We start from the raw sequence: 25,744 nt of genomic DNA, 5'->3' as shown, positions 1-25,744 counted from the left end.
GTTTCCCTTGGGTAAATAAATACCTCAGAGTGTAATCACTACATGACAGGAAAGATGCATGTTGGGTTTGGTGGAGGATTTGTTCATGCTGGGCATGGGACCCAGTCCCTATGCATGTGCTCTACCACTAAGCTGCATCCCCAGCCCTGAAAAACATACATTTAACTCAAGTAGGAAGCTGAGGAGAGCTCTGCAGAGCGGCTACTATATGCTATACTCCCACCACAGAAAGGAGGTGAAATTACATTTCACCTTGGTTTCTTTTGCATTTCTGTGGTGACTCATGGTGCTACACACTTTTTCGTACTTACTGTCTATGAGGAGTGACAAGTCTCGTATTTGTCTTGCCCTGGGCTATTCATGTTCAGTTGTTGACTTGTAAGTATACTTTATCTATTTACTTTTTTATTTATTCAATACAAGGAATCAAACTCAGGACCTTGCACTTGACACGCAGGAGCTGTGCCACTGAGCTATATCCCAGACCCAATAGTACTTTAGACTGGACAGGACTCCTTTTAACACGTCTCAATCTGTGTCTTATTGTTGACTGTCTTTTTCTTTTTCTCTTTTTTTCTTTAGACTGGATCTTACTGTGCAGCTCAGGCTGGCCTTAAACTCACAGCTATCCTCCTGCCTCAGCCCCTCAAGTGCTGAGATTATAGGCATGTGCTAACACACTCAGCTACCTGTTAATTTTTTAATACTATCTTTCAATGAACAGAAAAATTTGATTTTCAGAAAATTTAAATTATAACTTTTTTTTCTTTTTCAGATGGAATTGCACTGTGTTGCTCAGGCTGATTTCAAACTCTTAGCCTCAAGTGACCTTCCTGCCTCAGCCTTCCAAGTAACTGGACTACAGTCATACACCTCCATGCCCAGCTATATCTTTTATAGGTAGTATGTTTCTATCTTGCCTAAGAAATCTTTGCTTACCCCAGGGTCATGCATATTTTTCTTCTACATTTCTTTCTAGCAATATTATGTTTAGGTCTATGATTCATTCAAATTTACTTATGTGTAGGCAGAAAGAAAGAGGTCAGATTCCTTTTCATTTCCATACAGACATCGAGCTGTACCAAAAACATTCATATAAAAAGGTTTCCCTTTCTCCATTTGATAGACTTGGCACCTTACCTGAAAACCAATTGATCCCATAAGTATTGATCTATTTTTGGACAGTCTATTTTGTGCCAGTGATGTATATGTTCACCTTTTTCTAGTACCCTACTGCCTTGATGGTAAGTTGTGAATTCAAATAGTAGATTTTCTCTGTTCTTTTAAGAAAAATGTTTAGATTATTCCAGGTCCTTTGAAAACCACCCTCAAATGCAGTGCTGAATGGGAGTGGGGAGAATAGCCTTATTCCCAAGAGAAAAATCATTATTGCCTCACAATTAAGTAGGATGCTAATTGTAGATCTTACAAAGAGTCTTTTTACCACCTTGAGGAAATTCCATTCTATGTTTGCCAAATATTTTTATCATGAAGTACATCAAAAACTTTCTAGTATCTATAATAATATCATATGGCATCTGTCTTTTATTCTCTGAATGTATTCTCGTATTCCCAATAAAAAAAATATGTAGCTCTGGCTCTCACAGAGTCAAAATGAGTTTTGGAAGTTTTGCATGTTGCATTTGGGCTTCTTATCAGAAGTGTGCTCTCTAAGGAGGGAGGGTGACACTCTCCAAAAAAAATGATGTCACCATCACTGGCTCCCAGCTGCACGTTCATCCAAATACAAGGGTAAATACAAGAGGAAAGCACAGGTAAGAAGATTGTCTTCCTTTTACCGTAAGATCCTGGGTCAGGAGTGTGGGGTCTTGACCTGGCATGTTCTCAAGATGCATCCACTCTCAGGGCAGAGGTGAGGCTGCGCCTCATTTAGCGGACTGTCCCCTGCTCCAAGCACAGGGCTGGGAACCATCTTTGTTCACTAAATTTTCATTGAATAAATAAATGAGTAAATTAATGGATGGATAGGTGAGTGAGTTAATGAATGATGTGCAAATGACTCAGTTGGGACACAGGCACAAGCTGAGTGTGTGTGTATGCATGTGTGTGCTGCTGGATGACAGAAGGAGGACTTCTGTCACTGCTAAGTGCAGGACAAAAGCAACATCCAAGACTTCTGATTGCCTTCTTTGGCTTTGCAATGCTCACATTTCTATTATTTTTTGTTAATTCTATCTATTTCTACTTGAAAAGGCAAAGGTTAAATGTGCCTATCTTCCTCTATAGCACTTCCCTATTTCACACCAAGACAGTGAAATGGGGGTGGCTCGACTTGCTCTTGCCCCTAAGGACTCACTAACAAAATATTTGCTCCCAGCTCCATGACCTTGGCCCCACTGGACTGGGAGGAATGTCTCCACTGAGGAGACACAACAATGATCCATTGTGCTGGACGCTAAGATGCCACCCACTTCTCATGGCTCCTCACGCCTCTCGGTCAACAGGCAAAGAAGGGAGTTACTGTGCTGGTCATGGTGATTGATCCAGACTGTCAAGTGAAACTGCATGCCATCCACCACCGGTAGGGAGCAGTGTATTGAGATTACAGGAGATGCCTTAGAGTGTAGCCCAGTACTACCATGTCCTGAGCTTCAGAGTCAGTGAAACACTACAGTTCAATTCTGATAGGACTTGTAATGACCCACACCCTTTGGAAATGAGCCGGATAAAGAACTATGGCCCAACCTCGGTGAGGGTAAAGGCAACACAGAACGGAGATGGAAGAGAACACAGGTGCTCCTCCATGTATGTAATAGGGGGATCATGCCCAAAAACCTCTTTGTAAATTGAAAATACTGGAATTCAAAACTGCACTGCAGAGCCCAGTGGTGTGTACAGCTCAGTGTAGAGCACTGGCCTAGCATGCAAAACCCCTGGGTGCAATGCCCAGCATCACAAAACAAACAAAAAATAACATTTAATACATTGAAACTGACAGTCATCGTATTAGTCACTTTCCTTGTTGCTGGAACAAAATATCTGACACCCACAACTTAAAGGAAGAACAACACATTTGGCTCACATTTTAGGAGTTCTAGTCCTCACGTGGTTGGCCAGCAGAATTCGAGGCAGAATTGATGTGGTGGAAAGGCCTCGGTGGAAAGCCGCTCATCTCATAACAGACAGAAAGAAGACAGGGAAAGGGGGAGCTGCAGCAGGAGATAAACTCTTCCACATCACACCCACAGTGACCCATCTCCCCCCGCCAGAACCTGCCTCCTAACAGCAAGCCAGCTGTACCATTCCCACAATCTGATCACCTTCCAAACCCCAAAGGCTTTGAGGGTGAGCTAATTGAGCAACACACAGAAAGAACATTGGCTCTTTTCCCTCGGGACTGTGTGTCCAACCTAGACCTCTGGCCCAACACCATGACAAGGGAGCCTGCTGCACATCACTAGCTTGGGAAAAGACCCGTTATATGTCAACCTGCCTATCTGGGGGCTGCTGTGAAGGGTGCTAAAGTAAGTATAGCCCACAACCAGAGGACATGCATACAGTCGAACAATTGTGCTAGATGACCTGGGCGGGCCTGGCTCAATCAGTTGAAGGCCCTCTGAGCAGAGCTAAGGCTTCCAACTGAGAATGTTCTGCCATGGACAGGAGTGTCACCCTATGCGTTGGTGCCATCTGCCCCTCATGGCAGCCTGTCTTGTGGACTTGCCCACCCCCATAACCACATATACCACATCTTGTACCAAATCACCTAGTAGATATTCCACTCGTTCTGTTTCTCTTGCTGAATCCTGACTGACACAGACTTTGTTCCCAGAAATGAGGGGAAAAGCAAGGTGACTAAATGCTGAGAACCATGGCAAAGAAAAGAGGAGGGTCACCATGTTACATTTCACCTCTGAGAGAAGCATCCAGAGAACCCAGCAGACACTGCATTGCAGCTCAGATAGCAGAATGAGTTCAGAATAACATTTCGTGTTCCTGCTACTGATGGTGTGGCAGTCAACAGCAAGGAGCCAGGTGGACCTGAATTTGAACTGGGGCTCTGAGGACAGAGGAAGTGTTTACAGGGAGTGGCACTCAGTAAGTGATGGCTGTCAGGGTCATTGTCACTACTGTCATATTGGTATAGAGAAAATGCTAGATGTCAGATGTGCTGAGCTCATGTTCCCCAAAGTAGAAGAATGAATTCTAAGGAACAATGGAGGTTAAAAGTCGGAAAATTTATTGGGGAAAAGGAATGGGGAGTAACAATAGCTCCTGGGGGTCCCGAATGGGTTGGCAATGAGCCCACTTTTTTTTTTTTTTTTTTTTTTTAGAGCCCACTTCTCAAAGAAAGTTTTGTAGAGCAAAATTATAAAGTGGGTAAATGGGTCAAAATTATGAATAACCAGTAAGATTGCAAGTACAGTCACTTAGGTAATACTGATCTAATGATAGAAAGGGTATTTGGGTGACATCATTAACCTTGGCTGATAATCTCTAGTCTAAGTCTTATCTTTAGTCTCAGTGGTTTTAGTCTTAGTTTTAGTAGGTGGGAGAGGATGACCCACTTCCAATGAGATAATGGGAAATCTCAAATAGGTGTTACCAATAATCTCAAACTTCTGTTTATTCTTTAGGGAAGTATGTAAGTCTAGCCATTGTGATTTTAATCTTCTTCAGATGCCCCTCAGCTACAGTTTTGATGCATTCTCATCTTCTGCACTGACTCCCTCGAGGCTCCAGCCCTGTCTGACTGCCTATTATATTTCTCTACCTAACTTAGCTGTCTATAGTAATATCAACATCCTTGTCCCTGTGGACAGGGGCTTGTTGGATCAGGATCTTTGGCCCTCCAAAGGCTCAAGGATGGTAGCAGAAAACCTTCTATCAGTCATATTAGTCACCCACAATGAAACTCTGATCGTCAGGAGAAAGAGTTAGATAAGTACAGTCATCCACAGTAAGCCCCTAACCTTCCTGCCAGGCAGCTTGCCACAGCTGACTGTCCTAAAGCTCTTATTTAGAAAGAAATATTCAAAGCCACAAATATCCTTGAAATCCAGGAAATTTCTGGGTTTGAATGTAGAATTTACTGAGTATATGGTTGTGTGTCTTTTTCTGGGACAGATTATGTAGTTTTTACTCGAGTCCTCAAATGGAAATATCAGGTGAAAATATCACACAGCCCAGGGGTGGGACATGTTAAGAACTATTGTTTTTTATTTATACTAAGAGGGAGCAATTCCCCACCCACAAACTTTAAATCTGCACACTCTGCCATGGTTTCCAGACAGAGTGGCAATGGTTCTGGGCAAGCTTAGAATTTCACGGTCACTAGGGAACGTCAAACGCCACACAGCCCAACAGTCAGGTCAGATGGAGGCAGTTATTGGGCAGTCAGCTTTGTCTAAGGGAAGCACAGTGCTACATGGAGCCACCTCCAGCAGGAGATATCAGACTTAGGAATGCTCACTTATCTCAATGCACCCTACAGGCCTGTCTCACAGATAAGAAAGCTGCAGCCCAGAAAAGCTAAACAATTTGCCTGAGTTCCATGGCAGGCCCCAGACCTGGGATCTGAAACCAGGGTGTCAGAGTCCAGAGATTATGGGCTTTGGATCTGAGAGATAAAGTCTAAGCTTCTCCTGCTAGAAATGCAAAGGGCAGAGAGCCAGAAATGATGACCCAAAGAAAGTCACAAAGTCTGGGATTAGGGCCCAGCCTGGTATTTTCTTCCCCCACCCTCAGACTCCCAAAGCTCTGGGGAGAGAAGTTCCTGCAGGTCACAATAAGACACAGGCATGCTCAAGTAAATTCCAAGCATTTCTGAGAGGTTTCCTCTGACCCTCCTTATCAGAAACTGCCCTGGGTCAGGCTTTCTCTCTCAGTATCAGTGGTAGAGTCACCAGGCCTCTCCTTATACCATGTTGGAAGAATCCCAGGACATCTGGTGACTCATCTCAGATAAGGAAGGCTGGGTGGGGGATACTCATTTCCCTGTGAGGGCAGTCAGCTCTGGTGTAAATAAAAATGTGTTCAGATCTCAGGTCCTGCAGGCAGGTGAGCAAATGCTCTAGCAGCACCTCCAGTTGTACCCGCTGTCCACACCCACCAGGAGCCAGCTTCCTGGGTTCAGCTGTCACATGACACTGTAGAAAGATCTAGGGACTGATCTCCTAGAAACAAGTTCCAGCCACAGCTCCACCTCCAAAGGCTGGCGGTCCTGTTCACAAAGTTGGGATCCTCATTTGTCACCTGGGGGCTGGGCTCAGGATGCTAACCAGGAATTCTATCCCAGATGCTGTTGGTTTGCTAATGCTTGATGAAATTTCATTTAAAAACACAAATTTCTGGTTTTTTTTTTTTATTTTAAAGAAGATGTAGAAGTAACATCTTGGCACTGTAGGCCCTCATTTCCTTGCTACTCTGTCTTCTGAGCATAGCCACCCAGCTCCACACTCGCACCTTGGTGCTCTTGCAAGTGTCCCCCCCCCCGTGCCTGCCCCCAGTGATCTCTGTCATCCCTGTGGTGTACCCCGATTCCAAGCAAGGACCTGATAGGCTGGACCTAGCTAATGAGAATGTCCCTTTAGTTCTGGGAAAGAAAGTGGTTCAGGCCCCCAAAAGGAGCTACTCTGCCTCCAGCAGCAACACTGCTCTCTTTCCCACACCGAATACCAGCACGGGAATTTCTAGATGTGCCAGCTGTCTGCTGCTAAATCATGGGCATGGACATGAGAATCCTTAAATGAAACAAATCAACAGGGCCATCTTTTATGGGCTCCCTACTCTAGCACATAATCTCTGCTGCCAAGGAAGAGTAACATCCCTCCTGGAACTCAGATGGGGGAAAGAATATCAGGGTAGTACCAAATATCAGGGAAAGAATATCAGTCTGAGGCCTGAGGCCTGCTTCCGTGCCCCATCTACCAGGCACCTCCCATCTGCTGCTGAGGCTCCTGTTCTGAACAGGACCAGCCCCACCGTGGTGCACAGCTGGCTCTGCGCCAGCCACCTTTGCCAAAATTGGCTGGGTCTCTTTGGGCTGGGAAGATGACAGAGCTGCTCAACCTCACTTCTTATCAAGTGGCTGTTGGTAACTTAGGACTTTTTGATGACAGGATTTTTAAAAGCCTGTGCCCTGAGGCTTTTTCAGTGAAGAACTTCAATTTTGAAATGAACTTGAGAAAGTTCCACATGGGAAGAGAAGAAACAGCTCCACCCACGTGGGTTTCTACCTCAGCCACCTATGCTCTTCCTCCTCAGCGCATTCCAGAGAGCACATGACTGTCTTCACCCACCAGGATCTTAATCCCTTCTGAGGTTGCTTTGCAACTTGAAATCCTCAAGAGCTAAGTCTTTCAGGCTCAGTGTTTGCCACAAATGGCCTGCCCCTCCTGAGGCCTGCAGAGTCCCGGGGAGGCCAGGCTGTCTCTGTCTCAGTAGGGCTGGGTGACATGGACCAGCACCCTTTCGGGCTGCCCCCAGTGAGGGAGTGGCTCACCTGGGAGGACTCTGGGATGAGTTGGTGCACAGAGTGTAGAGTAGTGAAAAAAGAGCCTGTTGGGGTTGGGTGCTGGGCCTGCAGTGAATTGACAGTCTCTGGGTGGCTGCATTATTGATAAGCGTGCTATAAATTTTTAAGCAAAATAAATAATGCATTTAGAACAGTGTCAGTTTGTGCCTGTTTACCAATTTGGATGGTTTAAATGCACCAAAACAACGTAAAAATACTTATTTTAGATTAACACCATGTTTCCGTACAGAGAGAGTAAATGCTTACCCTCAAACATTTCTTATTTTTATCATGTGTTATTGTGTTGACGAATGCCCTTGTTGAGGAAGAAAGACGGAAGGGTGAAATGAGGAAAGGAGAAAGAGATGTAATCCTATTTACCTAATTCCTGCACTCAGGTGTGCTGGTGGTGTACGTTCGCGCATGTGTGTGTGTGCGTGTGTGTGTGCGTGTGTGTGTGTGTGTACAGAATTAGGAATAGGCATGAACTAGGAAGGGAAGGTGTTGTAAGAGAACAGCACATGACCAAATGACCAGTCCACACCTTTGTCCTGAGGGTGTTACTCCAGTCCCCAGGGACCCCAAGCGCTTCCCTGCTCACTCCCTCCTCTGCCCGTGAAGCAGGCTGCACTCATTTGATCTTCCAACATGATTTGTAGGCCTTGCTGATTAAATTTGATTTCATTCAATGCCCTGAATGTAGCAAGCAATGTGCCAGGACGTGGACATACAGGACACAAACCAGAAGGGAGTATGTAGTCTGGTTCAGGGAGCCCAACAGTGCCTGGCCCTGGGGAGGTCAAGACATGCACCTGGGAATTTCTTCCCAAACCACAAAGACCCTGAGGTCTCCCCTGCCATGACTGTTCTCGGCCTGGCTCAGAGTCAGGTCCCTATGGGAAAAAGCTATTTGGGGACTTGCTACTCGATCAAGCGGCCCCTGACTTACAGTAAGGATTTCCTACTCAAAGGTGTTACATGGAGCCCTCTGGGGCAGGAAAATTCACCCACAACCCTGGGGAATGCTGCAGAGGAGTGCTGCTTGCCACAACTGCCAGGGAGCTGCCATCCATTCCTTCATCCTGTGCTGTCCTGGCAGGACAGCCAGCCTCTTGAACGAACAGGTGCAGAGCCAAGGCGCCTGCAGACTGAGCATGGGGCAGCTAAGGTCTTGTGCCAGATCAGCCCACGAGGTTGCCCCTTGTTCCCAACACCTCAGCCAGCCTGGAAGAGGCCCCTCCCCTTGGAGGCAGGTCACTGTCAGGGCAGTGGAAAGGAACACGCCTTTAGTCTCATTTACTTGATTACTTAAAAACACTGGCAGTGAGGCGTAGCTGCTTAGGAAACGCTCACCTGCTTGCCGCCTAGTAAATCTTGTGTAAATTGGCGTCACTGGGCAGGATGGGGCACACCCTGTGGACAAGAACCAGGGCCACACACAGAGGGAGAGTGGCATGGGGCCCTGGCAGGCTTCAAAGCATCTGTACTAAAACTTCTGAAACTTTAGCTACAATTGTGCCATTTTGTGTTTGTGTGTTTCTGGAAAGAGGGTCTATAGCTTTTCAGGTTTTCAAAGAATTTTTCTACCTTAGAAGGTTAAAAACTGCCATGATGGAAAATTTTCTCAAGTTTTATGCAAGAGGAACATTTTGAAGATGGAAAGGACTTACATTTTTAATTCTGAAAGCATTCAGGGGTGTGTCTCATGAAGAACAAAAGTGAGGTCCCCAGAGACCATGTGCATGAGAGAGGTTTATTTTATTTTATTTATTTATGTATTTATGTATTTATTTATCTATTTATTTGTCTTTTTGAGACAAGGTTTTGCTATCAGTCCAGACTGGCCTTGCACTCAAAGAGATCCGGCTGCCTCAGCCTCACAAGTGCTGAGGTTACAGACATGTGCCGCCCTGTCTTGCTCGAGAGGGGTTTATTTTCAAAATTGGTCTTATGTTCTAAGAACTTTCAAGAAAAAAAACACATGATATACTTTAAAAAAAAGAAATGATAACATAAACAGCCATATGATTGAGTTTTATATTCCCCATGGGATTCCAGTTTCTTGAAAGTTTCCTAGTAAAAACTTGTATATCCTACTCAATTTCAATGACATTTGATGACCTGTAAAATCAGTCTTATTAGAAATGCACAGCAATCCACAATCGACAAGCCCATGATGGTAGGACAATTCCCTCACCTCCCTGGATGAGTTTCCTTACGTGTGGAGCAAGGATGCTGCTGTCCGCTTCCAAGGAAAGGGTGCTCTGTGGCCCTGACAAGGCCCTCATAGTGCATGGCAGATAATCAGACTGTTTGCTTCTTCTCCTTCATGATATCTAATTTCCCACTTTTTCTCCAGGAACTGAGAGGCTCCAAAGTGCCATAACTGCCTAATTTCACTGTGTCTTCCTGAGCAGCCTTACGCTAACAGCCAGTCTGGGTTCTGCTCTGTCTCAGTTCCAAGGTGACAGTGTCAGGAGAGACACCCAGGTGGGCGGCACAGCCAGCCTCGTGCTGCAAGGACTCGTCTGCCATGAAAGGACCAGAGCTGCCATCCCTCAGGGCTCACAGAACTGGCTTGGGTGCTTACAACTTGCCTTTCTGGAAGTGTTTTGACAGTAGCTCACACTCCTCCTGTAGTGATTCTGAGTTCCAGGGAAGGGTGTTTAACCTGTTTGCCCGCTTGTTGCCTGTGAGTCCAAAGAAGCCAGCATTGTATTTGTTATTTCAGGCATAAGTTACATAAGAGACTCAGGTTGATTATTTGGCAGATCAGATGGCCCCATCTGGCTTCACTCAGGGATCTTAGCCCTCATAATAACATGCCTTCAAAAGGATTTGTGAATCAGCCCAAAATCAGGATGCAGAGAGCTGATCCCAAGTCCGACACAGATCAGGGCCACAAACAAACCAGAATTCTGGCTGTTTAATCCCACCACCCAGCAGAAGAGCTGAGTCAACAAAGAGTGATGAAAGCTTTGTTCTCTGGTCCTTCCTTTTCTCTCTTCCTCCTTCCTCTTCAAGCTCGGGAGAGTTAGTAGCCAGCAGCTATTCCAGGAAGTGGGCAGCTTCCACCAAGGGGTCTCCAAAGTTTACTGCCTCAAGGACTTTCTCCCTGGAACGCTCCAAAGTTTACTGCCTCAAGGACTTTCTCCCTGGAGCACTGCCCTGGTCCTGGGAAGTCTGAAGGGGACACCTACGTAGACTGGACTAAAAGGAGACTTCCTGAGTCTCCTGAGGCCAGACATTATCCAGATAGGCACTGTCTCCTAGGGACCAACCTGAAACTCTGGGCTGGGCTGGGTGGATGTGTGGCTGCATGTACTGGGTGGCAGGTCATAAGCACAGAGCAGGTAGAGAGGAGCTGAAGTTCGCCTTCCACACATTCAGATGTAAGGCCCATGGGGAAGAGACCCAGTGTGAAATTCTAGAAAGGCTCCAGGCATTTTCACTTCCAGCCTGGCCCCTGTCACAGCAGTACCCAGAGCTGGCTGAGAATGCAGAGGCAACCCCCACACATACCTAGTGACACAGAATCTTCTCCCCAAAAAGATGCCCATCAAGGTACTGTCTTCATTTCCGAGTCTGTACAAAGACTCCAGTTTTGTGATTCATGCTCTCTTTGAAGTCGCAGTGATGCTGTCTGACTGCCCTAAATCATAGCCACTGGTGTTCTGGACACCCAGCCCAGAGCACTGTCCATGGCTACTCTGCTTTCTCCTTTGGTTAATTCTTTACATGTACTTGGATCCTGCTTATGTGGGCGGGACCTGGGTTATGGTGATGTACAAATTCCAAGAAGGTAGCAACTCAGAAGGAATACATTCAGTGGACAGGTAAACTTTGTATTGCACATGCTGACTGAGAAGAAACCTCACCCAGACCACAGTAAATCCACCACAGATCCGCAGAATGATGCTGAGTGAATGGGGGAGAAGGTTCCCTGCCTTGAACTGGAAACAACTGCCTTCCGGTGGATGATTGAGAGTAAGAGAGTACACTGCCAAGGCTGCCTTCAGTATTGCCTAGAAGAGATCCTGATTTCATAGGGCCATTTACATTTATGTATCTTCATTACCTGAGCATTGCATTTTTGTTCTGAATTTGTGAAATTTTCCATCTGTTCGGTGTTGAGTAGACATACTGGACAGCCTGGAAAAGTACAGCATGTTAGGCATAACCCTTATGTCAGACACCAGAAATGCCATTCCCTGAGATAGGATGGGCTAGCCCATGGGTCTAGAAGAGGCTGAGGGGCCATGGCCTGCCAGGTCAACCTCTGGTTGACATCTGTTCACGTATATCCTCCACTGCCCCAATTCCTACTAGAGAACATTCCAGTCATTAACACACTCTGAAAGTCATCTAATGTAGATATGAGTCTTCTCAGAGCTACCCCAAATTATTCATTCATTCAATAAATATTTGTTGACTCACTCAATGCAAAAGGCTGTGAGCACATTTACTTCTTGAGGAGGGCCTTCTGCTCAAGAGTATCATTTAGCCGAGACGGGCAGGTTAATTACTATTATGTGAGGCCGCATGAAGCAGACGCTATAGTAAATGTGCAGACGCTGCGGTCTGCCAGGGCCAGGGCTGTCTGTGCGGAAGCTTCAGGATGGACTGCCCTAGAGCCAGGAGGCTGGGCGCGCTCCACAGGGAAGAGAAGGAAGCATGATCTCGATTGTTGCTCTTTCTCAATCTCCAGCTTTCTGTCCAGCTGCAGAGCATTTGGCATTGTTCACATACTAGAAAAATACTGAAAGATATTAATAGGAAGAAGTCACACCTTTGCGGGCCTCATCCATGCAGTTCCCTGCTCACCCTTAGTACTGACCGTGTGTCCTCAGTCTGTGCTCACTTTTCTGTGTTTCATCATGTAAATACGAGCAGATGCTATGTATTATCCTCTTTCTCTTTATCTATAGCTCTGTATTTTACTTTTCCCCAACTTCCCACTCTGAAGACCTTTCCCATTCTCCTCTGATAGCAGCATGTTCAGGCAGACCTGGTGGTCCTCACATATGGTCACTCTCACTATTTTCCTGATGTGCCTGTCTGTCAGATTAGCGGGACTGGGGCTGTGGGTCAGGATAAATGCAGCAGGAATCTTGGTGAGCCATCCAGTAGCCCGCTTCCATGTCCTGCCAGAGTGCGCATCTGCATCTGTTCCCACAGCTTCTCCACCAGGTGCCCCCGCAACCTTCCTACCCCATGCCTGCCCAGAGGTGCGGTCTAGAGTTTGTGTTCTGGTTCAGTTGCCTCCCCCTTACTAGAATGAGAATAGCCATTCAAACGCACATCTCAGGAGGCAGATCATTAGGTCTTTCTTTCAATGTCCACCTAAATATCCAACATCAAGTTTAGAAAGTCCACAGTGAGCCCAGGCTCAAGGCACCCATTCTATAACTGGGGCATTTCCTTTCGATAAAAGTTGAGCTCTGAGGATGAGCGGCCTCACTGTGAGCCACAGGGAGCCCATCACAATTCAACACCTGTGACATAAGGAAGGCTTTCCTGAAGCTGAGTATCTGAAGTCAGGCTATCTAGAAAAACATCTTTCAGAAGTGACAAGCTCTGTATCATGAAAGCAAAGGCAGTGTGAAATGACACATGATCTGGGTGTCTCCAGCCACAGGTTGGGCCATGGGATTCTGCGGCTCTGGTGATGGGGTCACAGATGGTGTTGCTGGGGACACCAAAGCCCAGACTGTGAGTGGCCTTCTGGGACCCCTGAAAAAAGGACCAGGAGGTTTATCTGCTCACCAGCCTGAGTCAGGAGGAGGAACTGGATGTTGAAACTAAGGGTAAATGTCAGTTGCTGAGAGAGGGAAATAACAGATATTTCTCATAGAATGGAGAGGGTGTCAAGGGTCCCTGCGGTAGGGCTCAGCCCAGAAGCAGGAAACCAAGGGGCTCTCCCACTATCCCAGGGCTGTCACTGTTCATGAACCATCTTGGGTGACCAAATGAAGAGGATATCAGGAATCAAGGCATGGGCCCCATCCCAGGCAATCTCCTGGCTCCATAGGTCTATAGCCATTGCTAACACTTGGGCACAGATCCCTGCTTGTGCAAGGCCAAGTTCTTGTTCCCTGGGAGTAAGCAGGAGTAAAGTGCAGGTGGAAGGGCCATTAGCATTTAAAAGGGAGGAGGCCCAGGGTCTCTTCCACCTCTGCAGCCTCTCTCCTTTGCACTCTGGATGCTTCTCTGGGGCTCCCTTTCAGCATAAAATTTAGGCACAGAGTTGCGCTGGGGTGGAGGTTCCTAAAAATCTCACCCTGTAGAGCCAGGCAGCCTTCAAGGAGGCAGCAGGTGAAAGGCTCTGGGTCCTCGCTCCTCTCCCCTAAGGACACTGATGATGCAGCAGGCCCCGTTTGACAAAGCCCTCTTCCCTCCGCCTCAACATCCAACCGAGGCTGCTGTGGAGCCCCCACAGGGTGATGGCTGTCACTGGAGGCCTGTAGGTACTTCCTCCTCTGTAAAACTAGGGCAATGTGTGAAGAATTTTGTGAAGATTGGATGCAAATATCATACAAAGAGGCTGCAAGTGACTGTCCTGGGTCTATTTGGAGGTCAGAGGCAACACCATGAGCTGATGAATGGGACATGTGGTGAGAGGCAGGTGTGGCCTGCACTCCTGGGACACAGAGAAGACATGGGAAAGAGAGCTGTGGAACCAGTTTGGCTGGAAAGTGTCTCACTTGGAACACAGAGATTTAGAGGTGACCAGCATGTGCTAGCTTGGAGCACCCAGGAGGCAGTCCATGGGTCTGCAGTCAGGAAGAGGATATAAAGCAGAGCCCAGACTGGGGGTAGCACTCCGAGAGGAGGCTCAGAGCCATGAGTCTTAAGGTTAAGGGCAGAGAATGGAGCCTGAGACTGCTCTGGGCTGGCTGTATTCAGAGGTCAAGGAAGGAACAAGAAAAGCAGGTTGGGAAAGGAGTCACCTACTGAGGGATGAGGACAGGAAGTGGGGCCTAGAGTGAGGCCTTACAGGCCTGGGGGCTGAGATCGTGCCTGTGTGAGCCAAAGTGGCCCCAGTGGGAGAGCAGTGGTGCTAAGAGTGTGGCAGTTACTCTGTGAGGCTTCCGGTCAGCCCTGATGTACTAAGGTCAAAGGTGAGGGAGTATTTTAAAACCACACAAACTTTTGGCTCCATCCATGGCTTTCCAGCTGGCTTCCTTCTGTCCAGAGCCCATGGGATCTGCACTCTGAACTCTGACCAGGAGCACACACGAGTTCTCTCCAGCCCTACAGGCGCTGAGAGGTTCTGCCTCCTGCTTGAGGACAAGTAGTGACTCCACAGATGCACAGCAGTAACTGTTCCCAGCATTCTCCAGGTACTACCTCTTCAATCCTCCTCACATCCTTGTGCAGCCCCGAGGGTGGTTGAGAAAACAGGAATATAAGGGTTCCTAGGGCCACGTGGTGAATATGTAGACATCCAGGGATTTAAACCCGACCATATAGCTCCACAGGACTTGCTCTCATCACCACGTTATCCTGCCTCTCTCAGCCCCAAAACACCAGGTTATAGCTACTGAGGCCACATCCTTCACTCCCTTCATCCACCCAACTGTTGTCCATCCATCCACCCACCCATCCGTCCACCCCTCCTTTCCTCTCTCCTCTCTGCACCCTCCCCATCCCTTTTCCTTCCCTCCATATGTCTTCATATCTATCTCCCACTATAAGCAGCAGACCAAGCAAAGTAGAAGCAAAGGGAGGAGTCTGTTCACTGCTGAGTGTTATTGCGGGACTGGAGCAATGTACACACCCAAAGCAAACGCCATCAGGAGGCTGAAGTCTGGTCACCACCCTTCTGCCACCTCTTCTAGCTGGCGTCATCATTAACTCTGCTGTTGCCTCTTTCTTGTACCCCTTCCTACCACCTATTCTGCCTTCTGTCTTCACTCTCAACCAACTCGCCTCTCCCCCAGGATAGCCTTTCTCCCCATCATTTGCCTTTTTCCAAATTTCATCTCAGTTACAGACATTGCAGTATATTTTTTCCAAACCAGAAACTTTGTTTATGGAAGGAAGTAATTGGTTTTACTGGATTTTCTGTGATAAATCACTTCAACCAAATTGACATGTGGGGTTCACTGCACTGATTAGTAAAGTTATAAGAAGCTTATCTCCTCATCCACAAGCTGGAAGCATACTTTATACAGGTGAAGCTCACTCCTGGGACAGTCTCTGTTGTAAATAGACTGAGAAACTGTGGGATCTTTCTCAGTCATGTTGTCACCAGCATAAAGTGTCAGCACACAAGTCCCTGCTGGAGTCAGTGTGAGTGCCAGGGTGTAAAGGGGTCTTTGTTCCCATCTGGTGTGAAAGAAAGGAAGCAGCTTTCATCAATAAACCATATGCACAGTGTTGGGATTTTGCAGTGTAGCCAATCAACACAAGCTTAACACTGAGTAATATAAAGCTATATTCATCCCTCATTTCCTTTATTGTACATGGTCTACCTTAAGCTCTGTGATGTTACTACCCACAAGGACACAGTCGAAAGCCAAAAAATACAATAACTGAAATAAAAAGCAATCTTGATTTTCCTTCAGATTTTAAAACAAAGACACTATTGATAGCATCCATGTTCTACTGCAAGCCTGATGATCTTCATTCTCCTCGTAGGTAAATACTTGATGAGTGATATGTTTTTCTGGACAATAGTTAATATTTATTAATGATTGTGACAGTAATTAGTGCTGCATACCAACATCCATTATCTGCTCTCTCCAGCTCACAGTAGATTGGCTTTCTACCCCTTGTCATGGACACTGCCATGTGGCAAGGTCTGGGGCAGAGAATGGGTATGGCATCTGTACTGAGCAATGACTTGCCGAGGTGTACACTTCAGCATTCTCTAGTTCCTGCCTCCGGCCACTGGCTCTGCAGCCCTGGTCCTGGAATGAAGGCATTCAATGGGCACACAGAATGTACAGGAACTGAGAGAGTGGTTTGATTTGCAGCATCAGTAAACTAGCCTTATTAAGAGTGCACACAGTCAGGCCCTGTTCTAAACTCTCCAACTGCAGGAGCTCCTTTTGTGCTCACACAACCCACTGGGGTTGAGTCTACTTTTTCCCACACAACAAATGCAGAAATTGAGACAGAAAATAAGGAGTGACATGAAATGGAGCTTAAGTTTACAGCACTTGCATCATTTAACTTACTGTCACTGTGATAAAATACCTGAGATAAAGAACTTATAAGGAAAAAAAGTTTATTTTGGTTCAAAATTTTGGAAGTTTTAGTCCCTGTCAGTTGACTCTCTTGTTTTTGGGCCTGGGGCAGCACATTATGTTAGGAGTACATGGCAGAGGAAACTGTTCCCCTCATGCAAATGGAAGGCAGAGAGAGAGAGGAAGGGAGAAACAGCCCAATATCCCCTCCAAGGGCACACCCCAGTGATCTCACTTCTGCTCACTAAGCCCCACCTCTTAAAGGTTCCACTATCTCACATTAGTGCCACAGGCTGGGGCCTCTGGAAGATGATCAATATTTAAACTATATCACAATTTTAATTAAGTGATCTTTAAAAGTCAGATTACATTTTTTATGGCCTTACTGCCTTGTTTTATATTCACAATTGTAGAGAGAAGCAGCAAAGCTACTTCCTGTACTTCTCAATAGTGACAAGATGTCAGGATTCAAAAATGGCAGTAGATCATATCCTGACAGGTACTTAGGGAGTGGGCAAATGACACTTGTATCAGAATCATCAAAATGGCGGAGAACCCTGTTGGGTCACTGTGTCCTGGACTTCAAGCTGCACAGAGTTAACCCAACCAGTTTGGCTTTGTGTTGCAAGCAAGGAGACCAGCACTTTCCTGCCATCCCAAAGCCATCAGGGTAGGGAAGAGGTCCAAGCTGTGCTCCAGAAATCCAGGCTTAATTCAAAGAAATAGTCACATAGCTTTAAAAGTGTTAAAACATGTCACTGCTGAAGTTGCTCTGGGCTTTGTAATCACTTAGTGAGATTTATAGTCCAGCTTTCCTTTCCTGAACTGCCTTCCTGGTCAAGGGAAAGATACCCAACTGCCCCTGACTTTCCCTGATTTTAAAACAAGAGACCTGAGGACACCTGCGCTGGCTGGATGAGACCCTCCACAGCATCCTCCTCCTCGACAGAGAGGCACAGTGGACATTGTGAGTGTCTGTAGGACAGACCTGGAAATTATAGTCTTCCTTGACAAGGTCACATTGGACAACTTCCACTCCCTGTGAACTAGTTGTGCCCACTGAAATTCTTGCCTGCTTTCCCTTTGGCTTCCTACAGAGAGGAGAGGAGTGAATCAGCGGAAAAACTGATTTTCAACTTGATGTGCTTTGAATTCTGACAGGAGTTCTGGTGTGTGTTTTGCTCATTCCCAGTGGATTTCAACTCCTGTATCAGTTACCCCAAGTGCAGTCATCGTCAAAGGAATTCACTGGCCCAAGATTTTTGAATTAATCATACACTCAGTCTCTCGGAGAGGATCACATATTCTGGACACTTCCCCAAACCCCAGGCTTTAAAGCTCTACTCAGCATTCAGGACTCGAAACAAGATTTAAAAATACACCTTGGTCTCAGTGAAGAAGAATAATTTGTGCATGAAAACTGAGCCAGATTGAATCAGAATTTTTTATCAGCCTTTTCATTAGCTCTTCAACAAAGAATCTGTGCTCTTTATGGATAAACATAAATCCAAGAGTTAAAGGCGGCCTTGAGTAGGGAGATTCTTTCTCTCTGCCTTTCCTCCCTTCTGACCTGGGCAGACTGAAGCAAGTTCCTTGGGAAGTGAAGGCACCAGGCTGAGCCTCAAGTGAGGAGGAGGGCCTGCTTGTGTCTGTCTTTGCTTTCTTCTTCATCATCAACAATAGGGCTTGTGCCTCGCGTTCCTTGAACAACAGCACCTGAGCTCAACTGTGCCACCAGTCAGAAAGGGCAAGGTGCTTCCCTTTCCACCTAACTCCTGGCCAGTAAAATGCGTTCTGTCTTTGCTCATAGATGAATCCTTTGCTGATAGATGAATCCTTACTTTCTTGCCTTTCTGCACATGGCCAGCTTACCCACGGCCTGCATGGGCCATCCAGGCTGGAGCCTACTAACTTGAGTCCACACTGCAGATTCAACATCATTGTTTTGGTGGCTTTCTGATAGGGGTTTGCCCTAACAGTTTTGAGCTATGATTTGTAATTCTTATGCATAGGTAGACCCAAGGAACACACTACCTGCTTTCCCAGCTCAACTGATGGCTCCAGCAGGTACTTGCCCACCCTAATGGAGCAGGGACAACATATTGCAGCCAATCAGGCTCCAGTTCTCTTCCTGCACAGGTGGCCTCTTGGTATTTTGGTCCAATCTTGTACTGTCTGCCTGATCTAGCTGAATTTCTCCCTGTCCTAGTTTTACTCCTGTTTGAGGACAAGAGGCCTGTGGTTGCTCTTCAGGGGTCCTCGCCAAAACTGGCTGGATCCAAGACAGCTGCCATAGTGACCTCAAGACCACCTCCACCTGCATTATGATCCCATCTGCATGCTAAATGACACACCCCAGCACTATGACAAGTTGAAATTGCCTTGATGTTGATGGAGAAACAAAAGATATAGAATCAGAATTCTTAGAAAATGTTCACCCATTCCCAGAGAAGGCATAAATATTCCTCCCCTTCACTATCCTGTCCCTCTACCTCATTTCTTTTACCCTATATCTATAACCTCCCAAGCCTCAATGGGTTGAGAAGTTCATTTGTGGTTTTATCTCTAACTTCTCTTATTCTTGACCAAAAGTAAAAGCCTCCCTATTTAATCAGCGCTTGGTCTTGTTATTGGTTCCACAATTCTGAAAAGAGGCAAGACCCACCTTGAGGTCACCAATTGACAGCATGTCTGCAAATAGGATGGAACAGCACTTTCCTGTGGTGAGGTGTTGATGTTTCAGTACAACATGGCCTGTGGTGCCCAGGAAATATTTTGTTATTATTATGATTTGCTGACCAGTTGGTAACATTTGTATATGTGAATTCTTGATAATCTCATGCCAGTTAGCTCTTAAGGTGGAAGGGTAGGACATACCCTCACTTGCAGAATACAACATATTTGGAACAGACCCAAGGTTCCATGAAGAGGACAGTGACCCCTCCATCCAGCCTGGGAGAGAAGGGTCCACTGCCACTAGTGAACTTGATGTCTCCCTTCCCTAGAAAAGACTTGGCTAGCTTGAGGCCTGTAATGGTGGTTGAAGTTGGAAAGCCTCAAAGAAGAAGACAAAATCACAGCCAAGGACACCTGTATCCAACCTCAACTAGATAAAGACTATTGCCTCAGGCACCTCACTCCTGGGTGGATTAACTTAATACCTTACTTAGAGAAGTCCTTCAGTGGCTCTGCCCTTCTTGAGTACACCCCTCCCTTCTTTGGATAACTAAATAAATATGGGTTAGTCAGAGGTGATCTCGGTCTTAGCCCTGAGAAGAATCTCAAATTTTATGAGAGGGCTTTGATCCTCTGGGAACCCTGAAATCATTCCATTTGCTTCTTTTTATTTAACCTTCACCGTACACTCTTTGGGAGATTGCAGATCTGATCAGCCCACAATAAATAAAGGACATTATTAACCCAATAAGCTTTGTTATGAAACTTCCATACTAGAGTCCCACGCTGGGAACCCTTCCTTTAACAGGCTACTCATTCCTCTATATTTGTATTAAAATGATCTTAAAATGCACATACTATTTTTTCCAGTTTCCTTTCTTTCTTCCTCAGGTTAAATTATGACTCTATAATTAGTGCATGGTTGTCTTTAAAATAGCCCTAAGGGAAATTTTGCTACTATCACTTTCTGTGAAATAGTTTTTTCAAAAGAACATCTCTCTCAATACTCCATCTCCCTCTAAGATTATGCATGTAGTATGCCAAGATTATATTTAGTTCTGTACAGTGACAAAAGTTTTAGATGAGTAAACAGAATGAATGATCAAATGCCAACAGGAAAAATACAAAACTAAGGGCTCTCTTTTTGTCTTCTTGAGACAGAGTCTCGCTATGCAGCTCGGGCTGGCCTTGAGCTCACTTTTAGGCCAGGCTGGTCTCGAACTTGCAATGATCCTCCTGCCTCAGTCTCCCAAGTGCTGGGATGACAGGCATGTGCCACCATGCCTGGCTCCCTAAACTCATTTTTAACAAACATATAGGTTGTAATAAATGTGTCTGGCATGGCATTCCTACACAATATTATTCCTAAATCTGCTTGAGATTTACTTTCTCCATTTCAATGGGACGTTTTACCCTCAAGCATTCTCAATTTCTTTCCATCTGTTAACATACCAGAGATTACCACACACATAAAGGGTTTTGCACTACACTTCAACAATACTAATATGGGATGCCTGGGTGACAAAGAAAGGGGGACAGAGAGGGAAGATGAGGCTTAATCACGGACACTGACACAAGGGCCAGCCTGAGATATACGAAGGCACAAGTAACCAGAAACACACTAGCAGATTTTACATCCAAAGAGTACCAAGCGGGATTTCACTGCAACTCTTTTCAAGAAAGAAACCAAAGGAGAGTGACAGGATCCTAGGACAGCTGTCATGAGCCCATGGTGCCGTCAGCTCAGTTCCCCTTCTTCCCAGCTCTCATTCCACGCTCCAGGGGAAAGCAAAGGAGAAGCCTTGTGAGGCCTTCTGGGAGAACTGCCCAGGAGCAGGACTTTCCCATGGGAAGTGAGATTCCAAAGGTGGAATTTCCCTAAGGAGGGCCTTGCAGTGAATGAGGCAGTTGAAGTGCTTGACTTTGGAACCTTCTACAAGAGAGAGGAACAATCACACTCAGGCAGGACTGTGCTGCTAGAGAGAATGCCCCAGCCTATCCCTGGATGCTGAGCGTAGGATAGACCTGAGCTTCTAGAGTCCACACACCTACCACCAAAGCGGAGGGACCCTCACTGGTCTCAGGATGTCAGAACCTGATGAATGACCTTCCTTTACCTCTCTGCACCTCTCAAGACTTTCTTACACTGGCCTGCAACTTTAATGTGTTCCTGTGGCTCATAGACTCCATTTCAGAGAATTTGTTTCATTTTTCTCAGCTTCAACACTCAACTTCAGATGAAGGATATCCGTGCCCCATGCTCTGACATCTCCCAAGGCCTACAGGCCTCATACGTCACCCATCCCGGGCTCCTCTAGTCCTGTTCCTGGCACCAGTGTGGACCCCTGTGGGTTTCTTCCACCTATCTCTTCCTCTCAGCTTTACTTCTGTTCTCAGACTATCTGAGGACCATTCTTTCTCCAGTGAGGCTATGTACAAGCTTTCAAGGCAAGCCTGATGCATTTCCCACTGCTCTTTTCTGCTTTGTCATGCTGAGAAAGCTCTTGCTCAGCCTCTTTGTCTCTAGCCCAGCTGTAAAAGAATATAGTACTGGGGCAGGGAGTACACAGGGAATTGAACTTCTGGCTTTTCAACTGAGCTACAGTGCAGCTACATGCCCAGCTTGAGCACCTTATTTTTATTATTTTTTTTTTTTTTAAAGAGAAAAAAGCAATGATACAAAATTTAAAATACAATCTCCACAAGGGGCTACCCATTCCTTAAAGACCCCATCACCTCAGCACAGCCGCATGAACACTAAGCTTGGCAGACACACCCCAACCATAGCCCCGACCACACTGGGGCTGGACGCCTCGCCCGTGCTTTTCATGCACGTCATCCCTACCGGCTGTCCTGGCACCAAACCCATGCCTGAGCTGGTGTCCGCATGGTCTTTCCATTCATTCTTCTCTGCCTGTCTAGTCTGGTGAAACACACCAGAACTTTAGAGAAGCAGCTTTCCCACCGTGAGAGCACTTTTAGGCACCCTCTTCTCTCAGGAATTCTTCCGCTTCGCTTAGGAAATTTCAGTCTGTGCTTTGGCCTCCAAGATGACAACCTGCGCTCTAAATCCTTGCAAAAGGATAGCCTTGTCGGTGCCAAGTTAGGCACACAGTGCCTAACAACTGCACAATAAAACCAATAGTATATATGTAAAATCATAAAACCTATTCTCCTTTGGTTTCTAAAGTTCATAATTGTTGGGGCTGGGGATTTAGCTCAGCGGCACAGCACCTGCCTGGCAAGCATAAGGTCATGAATTCGATTCCTGGTACCGGAAAAACAAAACAGAACAAAAAAAGATAAAGTTCATAATTGTTATAAAAAACATTTATAGATAACCATTTACAAATATAGATGAATTGCAGCACAAATTACTTATCAAATGATTCTAATATTTTTCAAATCATAGACAAAAATCTAGGGGCTGGGGATTTAGCTCAGCAGCACAGCACCTGTCTGGCAAGCATGAGGTTGTGAGTTCGATTCCTGGTACCGGGAGAAAATAACAACAACAATAAAAAAAAAGACAAAAATCTAAATATTTTTGTCATGTCTTTCTTCTTGACTTATCTGCTTCTATAAGATGCCCTTGAGAGAGTCATAGTTTGACATTGGCAGCACCCTCAAATTTCTTTCAACACTTTCCCTGTCAATTTCATAGTAATTCAGTGACTTTATTTATTTAATTTATTTATGAAAATAAACAAATGGAGTACATCTCCATGCACTTGATAAAATGTTCCAACAGCTCTGGTTGAACATGGTACCATCAGGATCCAAACATTCTTCCAAATGAAAAATTTTCAGTGACTTAATTCTTTATCTCTGGATAGAGAATTGCTCAGACATCATTGATGCAGAAACCTATGTGAGATTTTGATGCACTGACATCAGTTACATGTAGGTGTTTCAGCCCTAATCACACATCTGATATTCTTATATACCCAGTATCTCCATTACTGAACTATATCATGCAAAGTATTCAGTTGTCATATTTAACTAGTTAACTAGATTTTCTTTATCCACAGATCTCCACAAATGTCATTTGACTTAGTTTCAGAATTTGAGGCATTCAACAACTTTAACATTTCACTTTCCTTATTTTTTTCATCATTGCAAAAATGAATTTTCAGATAATTTCACACAGGTCAACAGTTTTTTTTTTTCTAGTATGGTGGCTATTTTATGTTTTTGCTTCAGATTTTAAATCCTATTTATTTACCCAAGTACTATCTTATACATGTCCTTCATGGTTTTATTTATTTGTTATATATGTGCATTCACTCAAGAAATATTTTTTGATTAATTACGCACCAAGTATAAGGTGCTCTTCTAGTTCCATCACTCATTAGAATCCAGAACAACAAAAATTCCTGCCCTTCATAGGCTTGGAATGTAGAGAAAAAAAATGACTAGTAAACATAACAAAAAAGGAAAGCATGTATGATTTAAAAGTGAGAAGTGTTATTGAAAAAGAATTAGACTGGGGAATGGGGTGGAGTAGCCAGGGCAGATCTCACCTACAAGAATGAACACACATGAAAAACAGTCTTTGCCCTCTCTTTAACAATGGAAGCATATCTCTCTTCTCAGACTCAGGAAAGTCTCCACCACTATGTTAGACGGCAGTGTTTATTGAACCCAGTCCTCCACTGTTCGGCCACTCCCATTTCACCAGTTTGTTAGAAGGAATGTACACATCTCCATGCACTCGATAAAATGTTCCAATAGCTCTGGTTGAACATGTTACCATTAAGATCCAAACATTCTTCCAATTTTCTTTATTTTCATTCTAGCTCTTCAAACATAGTAGTTAATTTTCTCTGCTGGTAACTTGATGTGTAATTCAAACATAAGGCTTGCTGGGGAAGGATACAAGGTCACTGATTTACAAATATTATTGCAGTGTCCAGATAGAACTGAATATGGTAACTTTGGACCATGTGAGTTAAAACCTCTGGAAGTTTCTATAAAGATTTAGGAGAAATGACATGCTCTCTCTTTAGACCCTCACTGACACTGACTGTAATTTTGTACCTAATGTGTCTCATGCAGAAGGAGTTCTCATTAAAGTCATTTTTCTCAAGCACAAAAATTAGTGATTGGAGGGGCTGGGGATTTAGCTCAGCGGCAAAAGCGCCTGCCTGGCAAGCGCAAGGTGGTGAGTTCGGTTCCTGGTACCGGAGGAAAAAAAAAAAAAAAAAAATTAGTGATTGGTGTGAAGTTACACACATCCAAAATCAACAAAACAAACATATCTTCAGAATCTGGAGTTTTGCACATCTGTTATTCCAGTAGTATTATGTGACAAAGATAAAGCTTGATAATTATGGCTGAACTTAATTACTTTGGTTTGTAGTTTTTCAAAAATTATTGTCACACTACAGCAGGTGCCTGTCTTCAAGGAGCACAGTCTAACATCTGGGCCACTATGATCCGCCTGTGTCCCTGTGAGGCTGCCTTTGAAGTCCTGCTGAACAAATATTTCTTGTGTAAAATGTCTGATTACTTTCAGCCACAGAGTAGGTGGTGTTAAAGAATATGATACTTTCTAAATATCTTTCATCACTTTATCAACACTGAAAACATTTTTCATAAATTTTTATTTTAAGTGGTTGATACTGAATTGTGATACTTTTTTCTCAACAATCATCACAAATTTTCTTTATGTAAACCATTAGCCTTTAGCAGAACGTGATTTTTTGTACTAAAATATGAAGAAAACAGTGTTTTTAGCATTTAACAGTATTAAATTTAGCACTACTTGCACCTAACATTTATGTTAATATCAGTAACACGTTGCTCATATTATGTTGAAAAGTTCAAATTGTTTTACTTTCAGCCATACAATGTTTTTACTCACTCTTTCATGACACCAACTCTGTCCCCGGTCAGCCTGGCCTTTGCAGAGTGCCAGGAGATATCCTGGCTGTAGATCTCACATTATTTTCTCTTTGCTCCGCATGAAGATTCAGAAGATAAATGCTTATGGAATATAAAAGGAGCACTAATAAATTTACACAGAGTGGCATTTGCTTATAATAGTTTATTTTAAATCCTGCAGTTATTGTTTACCTAAGAAATACAAGCACTACAGCAATAAAACTAGAAGGTTCTCTGAAGACAGAAAAATAGATGCTCTTATCTGTAGCACCCGTAATGTCTATAACAATTGTCTATAACAATTAGCATGACTTTGTGAGTCTACTTCAGAATCTACATGATTATAAGAATATTTGCCATGATTACAGCTGTTACTATACTATTTAACAGCCACTAAGGAAACAGGATGTGTGGCCTCACTTATGAATGCTGGATTAAATTGAATGGAGTTCAATTTTCATCCAAAGATCTGCTTGTTTATGTACAGATGATTTTGTGAGCATATTTATTG

At 44.8% G+C, this 25,744-nt stretch overlaps 1 long non-coding RNA gene across 1 annotated transcript; it reads right to left on the bottom strand.

Moving 5' to 3' along the window:
- Positions 1–23,794: 23,794 nt before the first annotated feature.
- LOC106149176 lies at positions 23,795–25,332 on the bottom strand. The gene is made up of 2 exons (XR_001235172.1): positions 25,214–25,332; positions 23,795–24,524 (listed from the first exon to the last, which is right to left on the bottom strand). It is a non-coding gene; the product is annotated as an uncharacterized LOC106149176 (long non-coding RNA).
- Between the last annotated feature and the right edge of the window lie 412 nt (positions 25,333–25,744).

This window comes from Chinchilla lanigera, unplaced genomic scaffold, assembly GCF_000276665.1.
Source record: "Chinchilla lanigera isolate Chin_1 unplaced genomic scaffold, ChiLan1.0 scaffold00038, whole genome shotgun sequence".
In the NCBI taxonomy this organism is placed as follows: Eukaryota; Metazoa; Chordata; class Mammalia; order Rodentia; family Chinchillidae; genus Chinchilla; species Chinchilla lanigera.
Note: the sequence above shows the minus strand (reverse complement) of the source record. Positions and strands in the feature narration are given on the sequence as shown.